The sequence below is a fragment of the Pogonomyrmex barbatus genome, unplaced genomic scaffold (assembly GCF_055798465.1).
Source record: "Pogonomyrmex barbatus isolate J1 unplaced genomic scaffold, ASM5579846v1 scaffold10, whole genome shotgun sequence".
Lineage (NCBI taxonomy): Eukaryota > Metazoa > Arthropoda > Insecta > Hymenoptera > Formicidae > Pogonomyrmex > Pogonomyrmex barbatus.
Window position 1 is genome coordinate 4,387,392 of NW_028297099.1, and position 20,568 is coordinate 4,407,959.

At 33.8% G+C, this 20,568-nt stretch overlaps 1 long non-coding RNA gene across 1 annotated transcript; it reads left to right on the forward strand.

Moving 5' to 3' along the window:
• Positions 1-295: 295 nt before the first annotated feature.
• Positions 296-16,761, forward strand: LOC148937876 (uncharacterized). Its single transcript, XR_016137860.1, has 3 exons — positions 296-655; positions 15,733-15,949; positions 16,481-16,761. It is a non-coding gene; the product is annotated as an uncharacterized LOC148937876 (long non-coding RNA).
• The last annotated feature ends 3,807 nt before the right edge of the window (positions 16,762-20,568 follow it).

Sequence of the window (20,568 nt, forward strand, 5' to 3'; positions counted from 1 at the left end):
TATTAAAAGTCGATTTTATTTATGAATTCTTTATTTCATTACCAAATAAAATTTAAACTATTTATTTAATTATTTATTAAAATTATGTGATTGTAATTTCAATAGCAAATAGATAGATTTAAAAATCGAGACATTCAAGATTAAGAAAACATAATGTACGAAACCACTCAAACAATTCATCGTCATTGTTCACACGATGATATATATATATATCATCGTTATTCAAGAAATCATCATATATGTAATGTATCCTAATCAATTGCTCTTTTTATAATTCCGCACATTTGATAGAAGAATAAACAGTAAAAACGATAAATAAACACACAAGTCGACTAATTGTACAATAAAAATATTTTTCAAAACAAAAAGGATAAATAAAATTAAGAAACAGTTTAAAAGAAAACAAGAGAAAAACAGAGGAGAAGAAAGAAAACTGAATCAGAGGGGAAAAGGTCTTATCTATAAAGTAGAAGAAATAAACTTATATTCGGAATATTAATCTGGTGGTTAACAGTTAACATCGAAATATCATACGCGATCGTTTAATGTTTGAATTCATTACTGGTGTGCACAAATAGCAAATATGACATATACGATATTAATGTTGACTAGGGATGTCGAGGGACGAGAGTATTTTCTGTTACGAAAGATTACGGTAAGTTTGCTGAATTTGTTATAGAGCGTTTATTGGTTGTTTTATTTAACAAAATTTTAGACTATTACACAAAAAATAATTATGGATAAAAGAATTTATTAAAGGAGAGTTGACAAAGAGTATTTTTTTTTTATAAAAAATAGGGATAGAGGGATCATAACGCAAATCCGATCCGTTACTTGTATGCTACCGTTGTCCATTAAAAATCATCGAATGGTCAGTCAATTAACTAAATCGTTCGAGCGTGTAACGTGCCGGTGAATCACTTGAAACCTTGCCTATCGTGTTATTTCATTATCGTTGAATGGTGCTTGATTGACCGCGGCATGTTTGCCAAACGAATTCCTTTTGAATTTCACAGCGTAACTTGCCAATAGTAGTAGACCGTTTTTTCGTCACTCTCGGCAGATATCCACGGATAAAACCCTTGATTTTGTTCCAACTATTCTGTAGGCAAGACGATTAGTACTACTGCAAATTCGATGGCCATTGTTTCGATTTATCCAAAAACCTGACGTCGATACTTGAATTGATCATCAACGTCGACAAAGAAAATCCTTCCTTTCTTTTATGAAAAGCTGGGGAACAGTTTGTTCAAAATATATTTATTGTACTTTAGTACAATAAGCATTACGTGCTTTATTTCTTTCATCGCCGTTCATCGCCGCCTTCAAAGTTGGTTGATTTCTTACTAAGAATATTCTCAGATTTAATCTTAACTAGCAACATATAATATATAAATATATATAATTATATATAATTATATAATATATAAATATATATAATTAATATATAAACATATATAATTTTTTATCTCTTTTAAATCTCTTTTAAAAAAATGAAAGAAGAGGGAAATATCTGTTAAGCGTTTCTAAACATTTCTTATTCCTTTTAAAGGAATTTTACAGGTACGAAACAGGTATCGATTTGTACATCTGTACCCAAAAACCTTAAACATATGTTCAACATATGCTTAACAGATATTTCTCCCTTTTTTCATTTTTTTTAGTTCGGACATTAGTCCTTGCTCAGTTTTGTGCAATAGTGAATGTACTACGAATTAAAATCGAGTATCAGTGATTTTAATTTTCAACACTATATGATTCATAGAAAACAATTTATGTTAAACATATTGCTTTGTACACATTTTTATATATACTATATTTTTTCTACATATAATAGATAAATATAAATATACGTGTATCTAGATATATTTTAACAATTAAATATATGTGTCTTACGGTAATAAATATTTTGCGGAAAAATATAGAACTTAAATTGCAAAATGAGAGAGAGATATAAAATTTAATAATTGTAAATTATTAATTTGAAATTAAGTTTTCAAAGTATTTTTTATTATACAATTATATTATAACGAATATTATATAAAAGATATCTCGAAAAACAATTTTTAAACATTTATATTGTTGTTAAAAGAAAAACAGAAACAAAGAAAATATTTTATTTTATAAATATTTTATATTATAAATAGTTTCCTAGTTCTTCGAAAATACGTATTATTATAAGTAAATATGGATAATATAGAAATTTGATTTTAATATGTCTGATAATAATTTTTTTCATAATATCTCGCAAATGATTTATATTTATTTAATTTATTTTTCATTAAAAATATAACAATTTGAATATAACAATGATTTTATCAAAATCTTTTTCGTAAAAAAAAAGAAACGTATTGTCGTAAAAAAGATCTATTATCTTGTGTAATCTCTCATTTCAATATATCCTATTTCCTATATATATATATATATATATATATATATATATATATATATCTTATTCTGACCTATACTCATTCTATATAATTCTCTCTGTAATCTCAATTTAATGTAATACTTAAATATTATTATGATGACAAATATTGTTTCGTCGAATTTATTCTTATTAAGAATTTTAAAATATATTATTAATTATTTTATTATAATAAAAATGACTTTGTTTATGGCACAAATGGTGACAAAAATTATTTATAACATTAATGTTAAATTATTTTGATCAATCACATGCTATTTTATATCTCAAGAGATAAAAGATAATGTTTTATTTTATCTAGAAAAAAGTCAGAATTCATGGAATTATTTTTGAATTCATTATTAATTTTGTATCATTACGCTTTTTATCATCTGAGATTCTTTATCTCGTTTGTCATACATATTATGCAAATTGTTATTGATATTTTATAGTTAAAAAAATAAAATATCATTTTTCAGTTAAATTGCTTCGCGATTCTAACTTAATCCTATCTCAGGCTACTTACAAGATATTCGTGAATGTCTCTATCTCTCGTGGGATCAGTCGGCGAAATTCCCGAGTAATATCGGTTTCAGCTATTCCCATGTTGCTTTCGTTATCCGGGCAAATCTGTTTGCTCTCACGGCTTCGCCTATTTCGTTATACAAACGTCACGGGAGCGTCGCGGAAGCGAGTAAACGAACAACGCGATCGGGAATGGTAACTCTTCCAAAGCTAGTGATTTTTTGAAACAGTGGCAAAATCGAACAAGAAAATATAGAAAAAGGTTCTCTTTTCTTGTATACGATATTTTACTATATTCTTTTGTAATATAATCCTTTTACAACTTTTTAGTGTAATTTTTTAATAAAATTTATAATCTGATACTTTATAATATTCCGAGAATTTTATTTTATTTTAGAGAGAGAGAGAGAGAGAGAGAGATGCTTGTTCTATTCTTTGATCTTAAAATATAACTTTTTCTATCTTCAAGCGCAATTGCATATGTGTATTACAATTGTAATGTCACGTTACAGTACATATTTTCATTTATTTTGTTGAAGAGAAAGGGTTTTTTTCTCTATAGTCACAAATTACTTTGACCACTCAGTGTTGCACACAGACAATAGATAGAAGGATTTTGCAAGATGTTTTTGCAATTTTTTTGAACGTGCTCATCGTGACTTGTTATGAAAAGAAATTTACAAAAGGAAGAAATAAAAAAAGGCGAGAAGAGAAAAGGCGGAAAGGGGGAAAAGGAAAACATATACCGGGGCAAGCCGCAAAGAGCATTCCCTTGGAGGCGCGCCTTTTGCGCACTAATAGCTTCCGCCGAAAATTACTCTTGGCATTTGACGTGGTTCCCTCATGCTCCGATTATTTCGCCTTTCAAACCGCCTCGATCAATTGCGGCGTGTTCCACAAAGTGCGATTCCGTTCGTATAAATCCCTATCCTAAACTAAAACGAACAGTAAAAAATGCAAAATCGGCGTAGTCTCGAAGGAATTCGTGAAATTACTCCGTTCTTAATAATTTTCAAGGGTCGTAAGAATATATTAGTAATATTAGTAATATAAAGTTAGACGAAAAAGAGTTTTCCCGCTTTACTTCGCATCCCCTTTCTTGGGAAAGCCGAGTTATCTTCGTATAGACGCGGGGAAGGAAGAGGCCACCGATGCCATTTCTCCCTCGCCGAATAAATCCACGAGGCGAGAGATTTAGTAACACTTAAGGCGCGTGTACTCGTTCGCCAATTTGTCTTGGGACGGAAAGGTACGAACCGGCGTGTATACCAGGGCGCGATAAGGCGTCCCGAAATGCCTCCCGCTATATTATCGCTATCGGTCAGCTTTATTTATTGCGCCGCGGGGGCGGGCGGCAAACGTGCCGCCGGGAAGGAGACCCGCATACGCCGTACGGCCGCTTTTCTCAGCGGGCGAAGAACAAATGGGGTTGCGTACCGTTCCTCGGTCTGCACGGAGACGTAGTCGCTGCGAACCGACGACGGGGATGATTCTGTTCCAGGGAGAGATGCAGCCCTAAATTCACCTCTATCGCGATCGCGATGCGTTAAAAGGAATAATTTTACTTCAATTTCATCGAGAAAATTTCCTTATCTCAACGTCACAACATTTAATGTTACTTCGTGACTTCGTAAAGAAATTAGATTTTCCATATTGGATCAAGCCCGATTCATTTGTTATTATACTATTAGTTTGAATATGCGGAGTAATAATGTCATTTATTTTATGTATTGAGACATTAGAAATAGTGATCGGAATAATTAAAGATAGAATTCTTTGATGTTCTCGTGTCAGTATCTCCAGTTAACATACAAATCGCACTCCTTACGCTTCGAACGTGACGATCTCGAGATGTCTAATATGTTACGAGATATCGAAGTAATCCCGACAGTGAGACCACCTGTGGTTATATGTAGTAACAGATACACTCGTTTGATAGCGCAAGTAACTTCATAGGAATCACTGTCTTGGGACTCGCCGGATCGAGTGAAGGAACTTTTGTTCGGGACGAAGGCAGCTCGTACACAGCGAAAGAATTTCGGAGGATCTGTGGAAAATCCCGCATGCAAGCTTGAGATATCGTGAAATCGCGTAAACGAGAGCGCTGGTGTAAATCGAAATGACGGAATCTTGCTACATCATGCAATTCCGGATGTACAATTTGGATGCAGCGTCATTGTTGCACGAGGATAGCAGAAAGAAATTTCTGCCATCGAATTTGTCGGAATAAAACTGCTTGGAAAATTTAAACGTTATAAACTATCTGTATTATTATTGTCAGTAATAAAGGTTCTCGTTACAGTCAGCGGGATAGAAAACGCGCGAAATTTTCCAACTGGCCAGCATTTTCCACTCAACTGCACAAGATTCGAGCCGTATTAACAGCAATTATCATATTAGTATTTAAACGCATAACTTTTTATATTTCTTTTATATTTTTAGGGTAATTTAAAAGTAACAAGATAGACGTGAAATATCTTGAATGGTCATTACTGATTCTATTTATGACTAATCTTTACTTGAAAAAAATCTCAAGTTTTGTTTATCTCAATAAGAAGGATTATTGAATATTTAATGCATCATGCCTCGCTGAGAAAGCTCCTTCGATCCGACGTTTCGTTCTACAAGGTTGTATCCGATTGTATTACATCTCGTCTCGAGTGTCGACGTTGCAGTTTATTTTTGTTCAAAAGAATTCTATTGGCTTATTGGCTTTGCAATCAATAGAATTCTCATTTGTTGCGCCGTGAATATTACGTTGGTTCGTTTGTATAAAAGTGTACTGGAGCACTTCCTCCCTTACGCCTCTCCACCGCAAATGAAATCGTCTTTTAATTATATTCCTCGGGATTAACGCGGGGGAGTACCATTGAGAAGTGCTCATCGATGAGCTTATTGTGCCAAACGTTATTCACGCAGAATAACGCGTGTGTGTGTTTCTACAAATATGTTTCTGCTACGTCTATTTCAGTTCGCTATATTGCTGGAACATACAATGGGAATTATGTATTTTTCATAAGGACGACAAAACTGCTTCTGGTAATATTCCATTGGCAGTACATTTTGTTGTGTGCTTGTCGATAGAGGCATTGGAATGTATGACATTTGATTTCAGATGATACCTATTATCGTCGAAACAATGTACCACTTTTTGAATTTCGCCATTATCCTATCCGTTTATATGATTGCGCTTAGTAACATTTATAACTAATTGTATAGTTACAAATTATTATTATAATATCAATGATTTATGAGTAAAAACAAGCGGGCTACTTTTATTAAAAACATGGAACTAGAACATGGAACTAGATTTGATTAGATGGAATTTAATTTTTAAAAACCTTACAACTATAAGATTTAATTAAATTTAAAAAATTTATAGCGCTATATCCCTTAAACATAAACATGTATGTTTCCATAATAATTTACATGATATTGCATCTATATAATATTAATCGTATTTCTCTTTTTGTAAATAAAATGCAGATAATAATATGCAAAATTAAATGAATTTTCAAACAATTGCGGTACAACGACCGAGGCAACGGAATGATCCTACTGATAAAAACACGGTTAAAAGCATTGGGAATAATTGCATGGCGGGCATGCGAGAGTGGATTGGTAAAAATATTTTAAATGCGCTCGGTTCGTCCAATTAAAATCCACAAGCATCTCTTTATACTCGCTTTTTGATTCCGTGGCGGTCGCTATGTCGCAACGCGACAGTATCCAAGTGTGCAATATATGTGCACGAATGCATGTTGCGTATGCGATTTGTCCTTTGTGCCATATTTCGGTTTCCGCGAGGCCGGTTTGCAAAATACACGCGCACAGAGGCCGACTGGAAAAAAGTCGGATGACAGAAAAAAAAAACAACAAGGTTGTATCTATTTTGTATATTTACAAATACATTTCGTGACTATCTATAATAACATCCTCTCTTTTCTCTCTTCGGAGATTATGATATTAAAAATACCCTTTGCGGAACGTTATAATACGAACTAGATAATTTTGTAATATTGTTTAAGGAATTTATTAAAAATAATAATGAAATTAATAATAATATTTTCTCTTTCACTTTTATAATATTTAATATTCTTATATTTGCTTATACATCTACTTCATTATTCATTCAGTATTCAATTGACTTGAAACTTTTAATTATTTTAATTATGACCTGCTCACGTGTATTTAAAAATCAATGTAAATGTTTTTAGCATGAGGATTATATGTCTGTATAAAAAGGTACAAAAGGTACAAAGGTACAAAGGTTTGTTTCTTCTCCCCTGCTCTACTACTTTCAATCCATCGCGATGTACACGTGCGATGTGCACGTATAAGACTCTTTCGACACATTTTTACAGATGCATGTTCAGCATAATGAGCGTATTCGTAACAGAAAGAAATACAGTGACGGTAGACGTAGTAATTACGCATGTGCACGTAATTCCGGCGATTCATTACCGGATCTCACCACGGATTTCGCCATGGACATGGAAAGAAAAGAAAAAAAAAGAATTATCCATCCCGCGTTGATATAATTTATGACATCGTCGCGTTACCCGTAGCGTACTCGCTAAACCGCCCCAGAAGTATCTTGGGATATACGAACTCATTAATCCGTCCAACCTGCCACTTCTCGCACTTCGTTGGGAGGTTCTTGCAATTTTTTGTCGACTCGCGTGTAACCAAGTTGTATTGACGTTAGACCTTTTTCTGTCGAGTTATCAAGAGAAATAAATTAATTTTTTTCCAAAATTATCGCTGCAAAATTAAATATATTAAATTCCTCTGCAATTAATCAATCAAATTTGAAAATCCGAATATTTGCGTTTCTCCATAAACATCTGTATTATATTTTATACATCGCACTTATTTTTATTTTCTTTTTTTATAATTTATTTATAAGAAAAGCATACTGTATTATATAAATAAATGTTTTATCACTAGAGCTGCCTGTCTCAATTAACAATATCTATAGATGGATGTTGCGCTTGATAAGCTGCTTTATTGATAGAAAGATTATAATGGTAATATTAATTATACGGGAGATATTTCACAATAAATCCATTGATTTTCATTGACAAATAAATTAACGCATATATCTATAGATGCGATAGCTTTATTACCTTAAAACCATTTTCCCAATGAATAATTAGAATTGTCACTTGTAATCATTTAAATTCAAAATGAACAAGTAAAAATTAAAACATAAAATGTGTATACATTAATGAATTAACTGTATTAAAACAAAACTGCAAAATATTTAGCGTTTTTTCTCAAGAATATTCTTCTTCGGGTGAACAAATCTAAAAATAATATATTAAAAAAGCAATTATAAAATTCACAGCGAGTAGTTATTAGTGAGTGTGTATTACAGTTTAATTATAATTGAAAACACTTTAAAAGTTCTGGAAAATGGATATATTAAATTTTAATTTTATTAGTATCTCATATATATTACCACACAATATCTATACTTTTAATTCGACTTTCTGAATAGAAGACCGTTCAATAATGTCCGATATTACTACTTGATATATTCACACTTTCATTTCGCTGACAATATCTTTCCGTACCGAGAACAGTTTCGAATGAAAGTTCATGTAAATTCAGGTCATTTTCGAACTATCACCCTTAGGGACGCAGCGAGCGAACGATCCCGCTCGTCGGCGAACAATACGTACGTCAAAAGTGTTCGGGAATCGGTTTGTTGGTGTCTCGACACAGAGGTGAAAATATGATAGAGCTTTGAGTCAGCAGAATCGAATGGCGAGGAGAAAACGCGCAAATACGCGTGCCTACATCCGAGTTCACAAATCAGACGGTGCTTGAAGCGGATGCTGCCACGCGTCCCAGAAAGCGGATAACACGGCACGCTTTGTGCTCGATATTAATCCTACGCACAGGAGCAATTCGCGTTGTTTAATGTTGTCGCGGTATCGCGCGCGTCCCACGTTAGCAAAGTCGAAATGAAGTAAGAAGCGCGTACAATAGCCTTGTTATTTGTCACCATTCGCATTGATTATTTCACATTGTATTATTTAACATATTTTGTAATACAAAATTAATGTAATAACGATAAGATCATTGTTTCTTCTATAGAAATTGTTATAATATATTTTGTTGAGATTGCTTTTTAAATTGCAATGTTTTTTTTAAATTATTAAAAATTTATATCGTTTATTATAAAATCATCATCGTTAAATATATTATTTATTTAATTAAATAATTAGAACTTAACCACTTTCATTTAATTTGTATATACATATATATATATATATATATATATATATATATATATATATATATATATACACATATATATCTTTTACAAAAAAAGTTAAATTTTTTCCCTTTTTCTGAATAATGTTACAAGATATAATATATATAAAGACATAAAAATATATATAAAAGCGACATTTATAATAAGGCATATTAGAATAATATTCGATTAATAATAAATTATTTCATAATACTAAACGATGCTTTTAATTCCTTTAGCGCTTTTTCCGAGCACTTTATTTCCTCATTTTCGCGCAAATTTACAAAGCTGCAGATACGTTGACTTGTATCCCTTGCGACATCCGCGAGTGTCCATCCTTGTATTTCGCATAGGATAAAGAGCTCGAAACGCAGTCGAGAACGACGTTTGTCGTTTCAGCTTGATAAGAAGTTTCTTTTCACTTACTCGTTCAATTTAACTTGGTATACGTTTTCTGTACGCGCTTTCTTAATGCTTCTTTGCCCTTTGCGAAACTTATCGCTTCATAACGAAAGTTTTATTATTCTCTCGCTTTGCCCTCCCATCCTCTTCTCACATTTTTCCGACCGTCCTTCCCGCCGCGGATTTAATTTTGTAATTACGCGGCTTCGAGGATCGTCTCTCGTTATTATCGTCAACTGACTCGACATCTCGTTCATTCGTTCTGGTCGTTCGTACTGTCGTCGCGCAAGTTTTCCCTCGATGCTCACCGCGAGGTCAAGAGTCCTTATATCATAATCCTTTCGTGAATGTCGGATGCACGAATTTTTAACGAACACAACTGGATTTTACCTCACTTCTAACTGCGTTGTTTGTACGATCCGAGACTTTCGTACAACAATGAAAAGCTAGTCGAGATGAGAACACAACAACTCGACAAAAATGTTGATCGACGTTGATCACGAGGAAGTCGCAGGTTGAAAAAAAATTTTAAAAATGAAAAAAGAAATGTACGCACAAGAAAAATTATTTAAATCAAATCGTTTAAATTATTATATTAAAGAGATTTTTGCAAAAAATAAAAATAATTTTTATTACAACGGAAAAGAATTTAAATATAATGTTTAATTTGTCTCTTTTTAAATTTTAAATAAAATATTTTATTTTGCAATATAATATTTTGCACTAGAAATATTTGTTTTCGTGTCCGGAGTTTAAAATATCCTTTCTAGGTAAACTAGCAATTCCAGATTTATTCGAAGAATGCTATTGAACCTGCTAAATTTAGAAAATTTGCGAAGAAAGAGCTTTCATCGATACTCCATTCAATACTCCATAAGTAATGTGTTGCCAATTTCAGAAATGCCAAAATTTCTTCAGTCTAATGTTATGCATCTAACAGATATGAAGTTCTCGGCAGATTGATGCATCGTTGAACCTTTGCTGATAAGATTTTTCAACTGATAGTTGAAATATTAATCTATTTAGATACATTCGTGTGTAAGTCGACACACACACAGACACACACACACACACACACACACACACACACACACACACACACACACACACACACACACACACACACACACACACACACACACACACACACACACACACACACACACACACACACACACACACACACACACACACACACACACACACACACACACACACACACACACACACACACACACACACACACACACACACACACACACACACACACACACACACACACACGTGCGACAAATGCTTTGTAGTGGAGTGTAGTATGGCGCATAGTATAACACTCATCTACTATGCTATCAACCGAAACATTCTTATGCGACGAGTTTGCGCTTATATTAAAGTATAGAATCTCGTTCGTTCAAAGCAGCAAGTTTAGACGATATTCCATACGGCAAGCCACTACCGAATTTTAACGCTTTATTTTGCTCGTTGCGTAATTCCAATATCTGTCCGCGCAGCCGTGCAATATAAATATTTCGGCGAGCAAAATTATTCACGCTGGCTGAGTGTGTAGGAAAAACTAATTTTAAGCGAACATGTGTTTGAATAAACTACGAAATGAACGAGTGCTCGATATTTTTCAAGCATACAGCAGCAGAAATATAAGTCTTATAAATATTGATTTTTTGACGACGAAATAAACTAAATTTTTAATATTAATTAATTTGCAACACTTGCATTAATTATACAAAAAAGAGTCATGATAGATATTTTTAATTTTCGCAAAATTATTTGTCTAAAATTACTTCAGAAAATAGAACAAATATCTCAAAGAATTTTATTAATTACGCATTAAAAAATTCTTTAATCTCTATTTTAGTTCTGTAGTTTTATTTGTAAAATAATTTAATTTTTAAAAGAGAGGATTAAGGATTTGGATGATATTTTACGCAAGATTTCTTGCGTAAAATGAATGTTCGTAATGTAAATCAGTACCCAGAGGCTTCGATACATTGGCATCGTGAACGACACCGTTATCGGTATTCTGGCTGTCGTGGGAAAAGACGAAACGCAGCCATTGATTATATTGCCAGTTGGGTCCACGTGTCTCGGCAGTCGCGGTCGCAGGTTGAGTTAACATGGAACCGGGTCACGATCCCGGGATTGAAATCGTTACTGACGGCGGAGAGCACGATGGAAGAATCGAAATCCGGAGAAGACCGACCAATCGGTCCTATCGAATTCAACGCGATGTTCTTTCCCAAGAGTACTCGCAGGTTTTCGTAGTTCGGCGCATCAGTCTTCACACCGTCGCTCGTTTCTCTTCGCCGGAAAATTACGAGGTGAAACTCAGCTAGTGGCTTTCTGATTTTGCTTTGATCCTGTTCCCTAAATAGCGAATGGATCAAATATCACTCGCAACTTCGATAGTAATTTTATTAGCATCTCCTACTTTCGACAGCTGAGAATTGTGATTACAATTTAACAACCAGCTCTGAACCCTTTTATTGAATTGTGGGATCGGGAAAGCTTTTAAAACCACCTCGATGGTTTTATTAGACGCTTCTCGGACATCATCCTTTTAGAAAGAGCTCTCATTTATTTCCGACTGTCACCGTAATTGCGTATTCGTCGCCGAGTTCATCATCATTAACAATTCTCATCACGTTGGAACTCCGTTCGATGAAGCTCGAAGTCAACTGAATGTCGCGGTACTCATTCACATCGTCTCCGGCACTGTCGGCATCGCGACGATCGGAAGCAATCGTCGCGAAAACGGGTCGTGATCTCCCGATTGAAATCGTCGCGGGCGGCCGTAGACGACGGAAGAAGAATCGTGCCAATCTAGTAGGTGGACCTCGGCTCTCTTTCTTTGGGATATTCGAGCACTTTTGTCGCGCGGCGGACCGAGACATTCGTCTTTTGGATATCCAACTTCTTCTCCTTTCACAGAAAATTTTGGAATGAACAGAATGGAGTGAATTGTGATCCCTGCGCGTTTATATATATATATATATATATATATATATATATATATATATATATATACAGTGTGTAGTTTATATCTGTTTCACATGATTCAAATATATAATTCCGTAAAGATCGTCAGTCATTAATTGAATGAAAAGAAGTCACAGAGGCTAATACAAATGATATTTTCGCTTGTACGAGATTTAATAATTTCATCATTCATCATAATTTCAATGCAGCAGAAATAAAATTTAGAAAAATATTTTCGTTTTATTTCAATTTGAATTAAAATATGCGCTCTACGCAAATGTTTGTAATCATTTTTCACATTTCTCGCAAATATCTTTGCAATTCTAGCACGCGCTTGAATTAATAGTAATAGGTTCGTTTTCACATAGAGATTGTTTCATTAAGTTAGTCGAAATTTATGTTCCCCTAAGCGTCGCACTCTACTCGTTACCCTTTCCGAAACGAAATCCTTCCGCCGTGAAATGTTCGAGTGAAGAATGTTCTCTTATTTACTGCTGAAATTCACAGTTGTCTTACCTCGGCTCTCGTGTCTGAGAACGCGGATGCACGTGAACGCCTTAAGGGCAGAAGGACGTGCTAAATAACGCAAACGTGGCGAATCTTTCAAGACAGGAGATTTAATATCGTATGTTTGCAAAAATATTTGCTACTGCATTTTGCGCACGATTCTCATGGCTAAAAATATTACGCAAACGATAAAAGATTATTTCGTTTTATAGTAGTAATATAACTCTCGCACCATGAATCACCACAATCAAATAATATTAACGACTCAAAACGGTATATAAAAACTGTAGGAAAAGAAATAATCATCGTTTTGAATTTTTAATAATCTTAAGAATCATTAAACAGTTATCATATTATTTCATGAAAGCATTTAAACTCAGCAAAATCTCATTAGACAAAATTTTATCTCATTAAATGTATTTTCAATTCTGCAATGTCACGGAAATTGCAAAACATTCCGCAAACATTCCGAATGATTTCATCATTCTTCATCACGCGGTCCGTTTCTTCACATTGGAATTTCTAGCGCACCGTATATCTCTCGGTTTCGTCCTTTTGGAAGGCACGTTGGCCGCCGTGGGACACCGAGTATATTTTCGTTCATTGTACACAGCACACAGAGACACGCAATCCAAAACTCGTCTTTTACTCTTTTTTCCCCCTCGTCGGCGGTCAAGTGTTGAACCTTCGCGCCTATCCGCATGAATATTTCACCGAGAATGCGCGTTGTGCCGCGCGCAAAGGCATAAATCTTTTCTGCGCTACCACCGTTTGCACTCTTCTGCAGAACGCGACCCGGAGGCTGGCTCTGCAAAAAAAGTGCCACTCGGCGTGCATTCGACACCGCGCGTTGCCGCGAATGGACGATGTTACATAGGGAGAGAACACCGTAACCGAAGAGTTACGAGTGGAAAAACGCGGGGCACGACCGGATCCTTCTTCACCGCAGGATATTCCACATAGTTCATTCTCTAACTCAGTTAGAATCACGCATGCCTATATATCTGTGGCTCCGTAACAAATTCTTGACAATCTAAGTAAGCAAATGTGATTAGCTGTACTGTGATTCGCTATTGAATAAGTTTAAGTTTAACTATTTCAAAGAGATGAGAGGATATATATATATAAGACAGATTTTTCATCAAGATTTAACATCAAGATTCTCTAAATAACTTATAAGTTATTCTAATAGAAAAAAAAAATTATTTTAAATTTTACATCTATCTTCATAATCTTATATAAGTTTTTATTTATTAAATATTTTTTTTTCTTTGTAATTTTGCAATTATTATCAAATTCATCATTGAGAAATACTTGTCACATTTATCGTAATGGCAAAATTATTCCTACTTATCCCTATTATATCCGAACCAGTCCGCTCGTTCAGATTCGAGCAGGAATATCGCACCGAATCCACGAGGGGTAGAAAATCGTCAGTAGAAGCGAATCTCTCGCTCTCTCGTAATTGCGCAAGGAGCAGTGCGAATCAGAGAGCGAACTGGAATTACATTAACCGACCATAGGAACCTTCGCGATCTGGGCAGATCCGGGACCCATTGGAGTTAATTACTTTAAGACGTCGGGCGTAATTAACGAGCCGCCTTTATGAATACTTGAAACATATTCTCGTCCTCGAGAAACGTCCCTTTCGCAAACGAATGCAAAACGCGTTCCGGAATAGTCGGTGTCGCTCTACGTGTAATGCTCGTTAACGCACGTTCTATACTGGATAAGGGACAGTGAAGTGATGTATATACATATGGTTGGCATATTCTTTGCCATGAGTTCTCTCCTTCTATTTGTACGCAGGGCGATTCAAAGCGGTAGCTCATCGAGGCGTGTCGTCTCTCGCGAAAAGAGAATCCACGCGTGAATTCAGCGAGAAGTCTCGTGTCTCTTTGACGCCACGCATGAATTAATTCCCGGACGCGATGTTAAATGAAACTATCGTTTTAAATAACAACTCTTTCATAGATACTACATAATCTACTTTTTATATACGCAATTTAAAAACTTGTAAAATGCAATATAGATACATGTAGATAATGCTGAACATTGCTGTTCTTAATCTTAAATTGTTGCTCTAAATCTAATATTAATATTAATCGGCAATATATAGATATTCTGTAACCTACGTTTTCATACTTATATGCTGCATTGTTGATGCATTCAATTTTATTTTTCCCAGTAACAAAATGAAATTTCAATCGCGACATTCCACGACGGACTGACCGTATGCTCTTTTGAATGTTTTCCGTGATCGAATAGTTTTGAACGCGACCACAATTTTCCGCGTTGTTGAAAATACCAGTAAAGGTATGCGTAACGCAATTTCTATAGCAACGACATTAAATGTTAAATGTATCGTTAAATATTTATTACACGCGTATCGTATATATTCGTCATTTTTTTCATTTATTAGTAGCCATTGCTACGCAGATATTTATCGCACACATTCATCGATAAGATATTTATGACTATGCATTTCAAAAGAAATATTTTCGAAGATATATTTTAGATTCAGGATAAGTGCATCTCTTTTCTTCTTTTTTCTCTTTCATTTTTCTTATTCAGTTTCACATAACAAAATAATCTATATCAATAATACATATTATAAATTGTAAATTTTCAGAACAAACAACAAAGATCAGAAATACAATCAGAAATACCACCTTTTTATTACAAATTTGAATCAAGAGGTCCTCCACCAGAAAAAGTATATAAACTATTTCCAACGGAACCACATGCTACGGATCTATTAATAGTAAATCATCCAAAGTCAGTCTTAAAAAATAATGACGACAAATCAATAACCATCGTTGAGAATTGAAGAAACAGACAGAATAAAAGTAAGTAAAAAATAAAAAAGTAAATTGCATATTAATATATGTATTATATATACGCAATTTATTTTAGCAAAATTACATATTTTATATTAATGAAAAAATATATTTCAATATAAAAATGTTATAATTAACATTTTTTTAAGGAATATTTTTAGTCACATAAATATTATAGATTTTGTGTGGAACAAAAATATTCGTTTTACAATTAATGTATAATGCTAATATTCTACACACACACACACACACACACACACACACACACACACACACACACACACACACACACACACGCACACAATATTGATAATTTTTTAAAAAAATATATTAAGTTTTGCAGAATTGTTAAAGGATGATTTCTTAACTGCATGTTTTTATTATGCATCATATTTATATTATTTATATTAATATGTATATTTTATATACATAATTTTTATTGTGTGCATGTGTGTAATATACAAATTTATGTTATATACTATATATTTTTGTGAACAATATAAGCGATCTATAACAATTTCATTTTATTTTATTTTGCAGAATGTATGATGCAGAATGTACCAAACATATGACTTTTGATGGACATAATTGGATTTTTAAAGACATACAAAAAATACATAAAAAACTTAATTTACAATATTCTTTGAGCAAAAAAAAAGTAAAAAAAAAACTTATTTTTACAACTATATATTTTAATACTTTTTATGTATATGTATATATGTGTCTTTTTATGTGTATATATATATATACTTTTTATATATGTATACTTTTTTACATGTGAAAGTATTATATTACAGATCAATAAAAGCAATCTTATATTATTTATGATTTTTATTTTATAGTTATATAATTTGTCAATTGTATTCTCCACGTAATTCAACAAGGTTTAATGTTAATACTTTTCATTCCTTTTTATTGATTCACATTTTCTTTCCTTTATTACTTGTATTATTTCATCAAAAAACGTGATAAGCGTTATCATTAAATTTACAATTTGTAATGAAGTATAAAACAAGAGACGCCTGTGATTTTATATACTCGAGCCACCGGAGCAAACAAGGTTCACATTTCTATGTTTTAGCAACGGCTGCACCGAGTTATAACTAACAATAAGCTCAATTGACAACTGAAATATAAAATATACAATAAAAGTTTTTAATTTTTCTTTCCAAAATCTGTGAACAGAAATACAATGCAAAGTCCAACTATATAAATTTTAATTAAATTTTAAATTTAAATTAATTAAATTAAATAAAAAACGATTACATCGTCAGATAATTCAGCATGACCTTTCTATTTTTGATACCTGCATTTTTTTAATTCAGCGCTTAGAGCGCATGCTTTTTGAGAGGAACAATAAATCTATTTAATAACATAATTTGTTAAATTAAGTTAAGTTAGTACAGTAAAACATAGCGGTTTCATAAATATATAAAAATTTTTGTGTTAGGTTTTGTTGAATATATTATTTTCAACGTACATTATGTTATAAATATATTTATAAGTAATAGTATTAAAAAATGGAAAAAGAATTTTTCTTGCCCGTTATAAGTAATGCGCATTTTTATTCCTTCTTATCTCGATAAAAATCGTGTTAAACGTTCCGGAGGGAGCAGCTTCAAGAGAGAAGGATCCAGTAATGGCTCTCGCGAATCCAGGAGCACCTCGCGAAATCGCGAAATCCATCCTGCAGGAGGGACATCCACCAGCTTATCCGCCACCTTTGATAGCGGTAATAACTTGGTCTCTCCTGTGGGAGTGCTTGCGAAGATGCCTGTGGGAAATGCACTTGCGCACGTCCGTAAACTTCCTGGCGTGGCGAGAAACCGCGAAGCTCCTGACACCTCTCTCGTGAAAAACGAATGCATTAAGATTTCAATAAGTTGCGGTCGGCGAAGCTCGTTTTAATTTTCCACTCTGTATATTTATGTTCACAGTTGCACAAACCTCTACGATTAAACTTTTTTTGCGATATACACTCAGAATTCGATCTTGATCTTTTGTTTTCCAGCGGAGCTTACGATTTTCGTGTCTTTGCAATGTGCTTACAATAGATGATAAAATGAAGATTATAAGATTTTTCAGAAAATTTTTAGGAATTTCTATTCCCGATTGTATTCCCAAATATAAATAATATATAAAAAGAATAAAAATATAAAATATATACGTACAATATACTATAAGTAAAGCAAAAGAGATATATTTAATTTTTAAGACATCATTTTTTGCTCTACAGCATGTGTAATACAATATATTAAAAGAAAATATTAAAATTCTTAAATAATAACAATGTGCTATTATTGGATTCCTATTAACCGCATTCTTCTTTGGAGTGTCTCAACCGACAATCTATCATCCGTGTATCGTCAAACTCTAAACTACAACCGATTAAATACTGTTCGCAATTTCCACGGAAGTTGGACGCAATCGATAGCGCAACTAGTTGCGGACTTGCTGAGAACACGCGTGCTTATGTTACCGGACAGCTAAATTCATTGTGCATGTTTCCTGAATACTTCGAACAATATCCTTTAACTCTTTGCATCCTGAATGAAATAATTTTCAATCCATGAATTAATTTTCATAAACGTGTCAAATATTGTTAACATTATTAAAGATCATCATTTTATTTTAATATTAACAATTAATGCTTGAAAATTAATGTTAATCAGATTCTCTTTTATTGTAAAAAAATATGAAGTAATTTTTATTTTATCTGTATACGCACATTTGTATTTTTAAAATATTTTTCTCATTCCAAATACTTTACGTGCAAAAACAAGTCATAATGTGCACTTATTCGTTTTTGAATATAAAATTAATTTTTCAATCATCTTTCAAAAACTAATTCATATAGTTAAAATAACGGTGAGCAAATTAACCCGAAAACGTCGATTCAAATCATGCACGGAAATCATTTGGGGTATATAAACGTGCCGGGAATAAAATATCGACAATATTTTAATAAAATTCGATCACCAGATTTAGATATTACACTTTATAGCGCATTTGAATAATCTATCACGTTTGGATTTGATGTTAACGCGGCATTTTGCATTATGGGTCTTCCCATCGAACTCGATATTCAGCTGCTTGAACGCGAATCAGCTGCGTCGATGTTATAGCGTTATTAAAGAAAATCGCATGATTCTTCTTATTTCTCTGCCTAAATTGAACTTGTCGATATAGAAACTCGCTTCATGTAATGTGTGCTCTACACGTTTATATCGTCAGACGAAAGAATGAGAAGATATCGCTTCGTGTTTCCGTGAAAATAATTTAACTAAATAAAAAAAATACCTTGATTTAAATCTAAATTAAGAATGTAATAAATCTGTTATTTAAAATCTGTTTTCCCTACTTTCGTACCGGTTACGTTCCGACATAAAATAATATTTTAGTTATTAATTTGAGTTATAATTTGTTATAATGCTACTTTGTATACGAATATTATTCCATAGCAAAACATACAAAAATTGCGATACTTCGACAACCGCGGATTAGCGGTTGGATTTTATTTACGTTCGCGATGCGCGGATGCGCGACTGCGATATTTCTTGTTGCGTCGTATACTCTGCGATCTGATTCGCAGTGGCTGCGATCGACAGGATCGCGATGAGCCGATATTGCGCGTGCCATCGTTCGCGGGGGGGCTATTCGAATCGATATACCGACCACACAAATCAAGTTTTGTCCTCGCTCCCGATGACGGCGAGAGCTACCAGCCGCTGTTATTTCCTGCGGCCGGCGTCGTACGGTAAAGTAGTTACGGGCCGGCAATATCGTAAATACGATACCCGGCCGCTCGGACAGCCGCTCGAATCCCAGGGTAGGTTCTCTGTGCCGTTCTCTTCTAGCATGCTATAGAGGTTTTCCGGTCGCCTGATCACAATCTCACGAAAATTGGGTCGCGCCGCGAGCCCGCCGCCGCACTCGCCGCACTCGCGTAATCGCTCAACCCTTTCAAACACCCTTCAATTCGGGGATTCAACGCCCTAGCCTGGCTCGATCGTCGATCGGAAAAAAATTGCTGTTCAGCTCTGTCACTGTTGTTGCGCTAATTGCCTGCTCGATGTGACCAGTGGTCGTGTTGCCAGGTGTTTAAATACTATCGGCGCCTAACTCGCTTCCGCGCGAAAAGGGTACGGATATTGTCCGTTCAAAATCGTAATTTTTCCTTATACTTTTTAAAAAGTAGAGCAGTAATAAATCTTGCAAAGATTAAATGTAATAAATTATTTCTATGTAAAATAACGCGAAAGTGATAAACTGATTTTAAAAATTGAGAAAAAAAGGCTCGTATATTAACGTTAAAATACTGAAAAATAAAATTCGTCGAATAATTATTATATTTTTCGCTTTCGACGAATTTTGTTTAAACTATGCATCGTATCTAACGCTTCATGGTTATTGCCCTTAGGCCTCGATGTGTATGAATGTGTTATGATGGTTGATGAGTCGGAAAAATAAGTGCGGATTTCGACGATGGAAAAAAAAGTGAGAGACAAGCGGCAATTGTTTCATACGCGCATATACGTCAAGCGCGAGGTGACATTCGCGCGATAACAATAAAAACAGCCAGTACATTCAGCTATCATACATCGTACTCTCGGAATGCGGGCACGGAA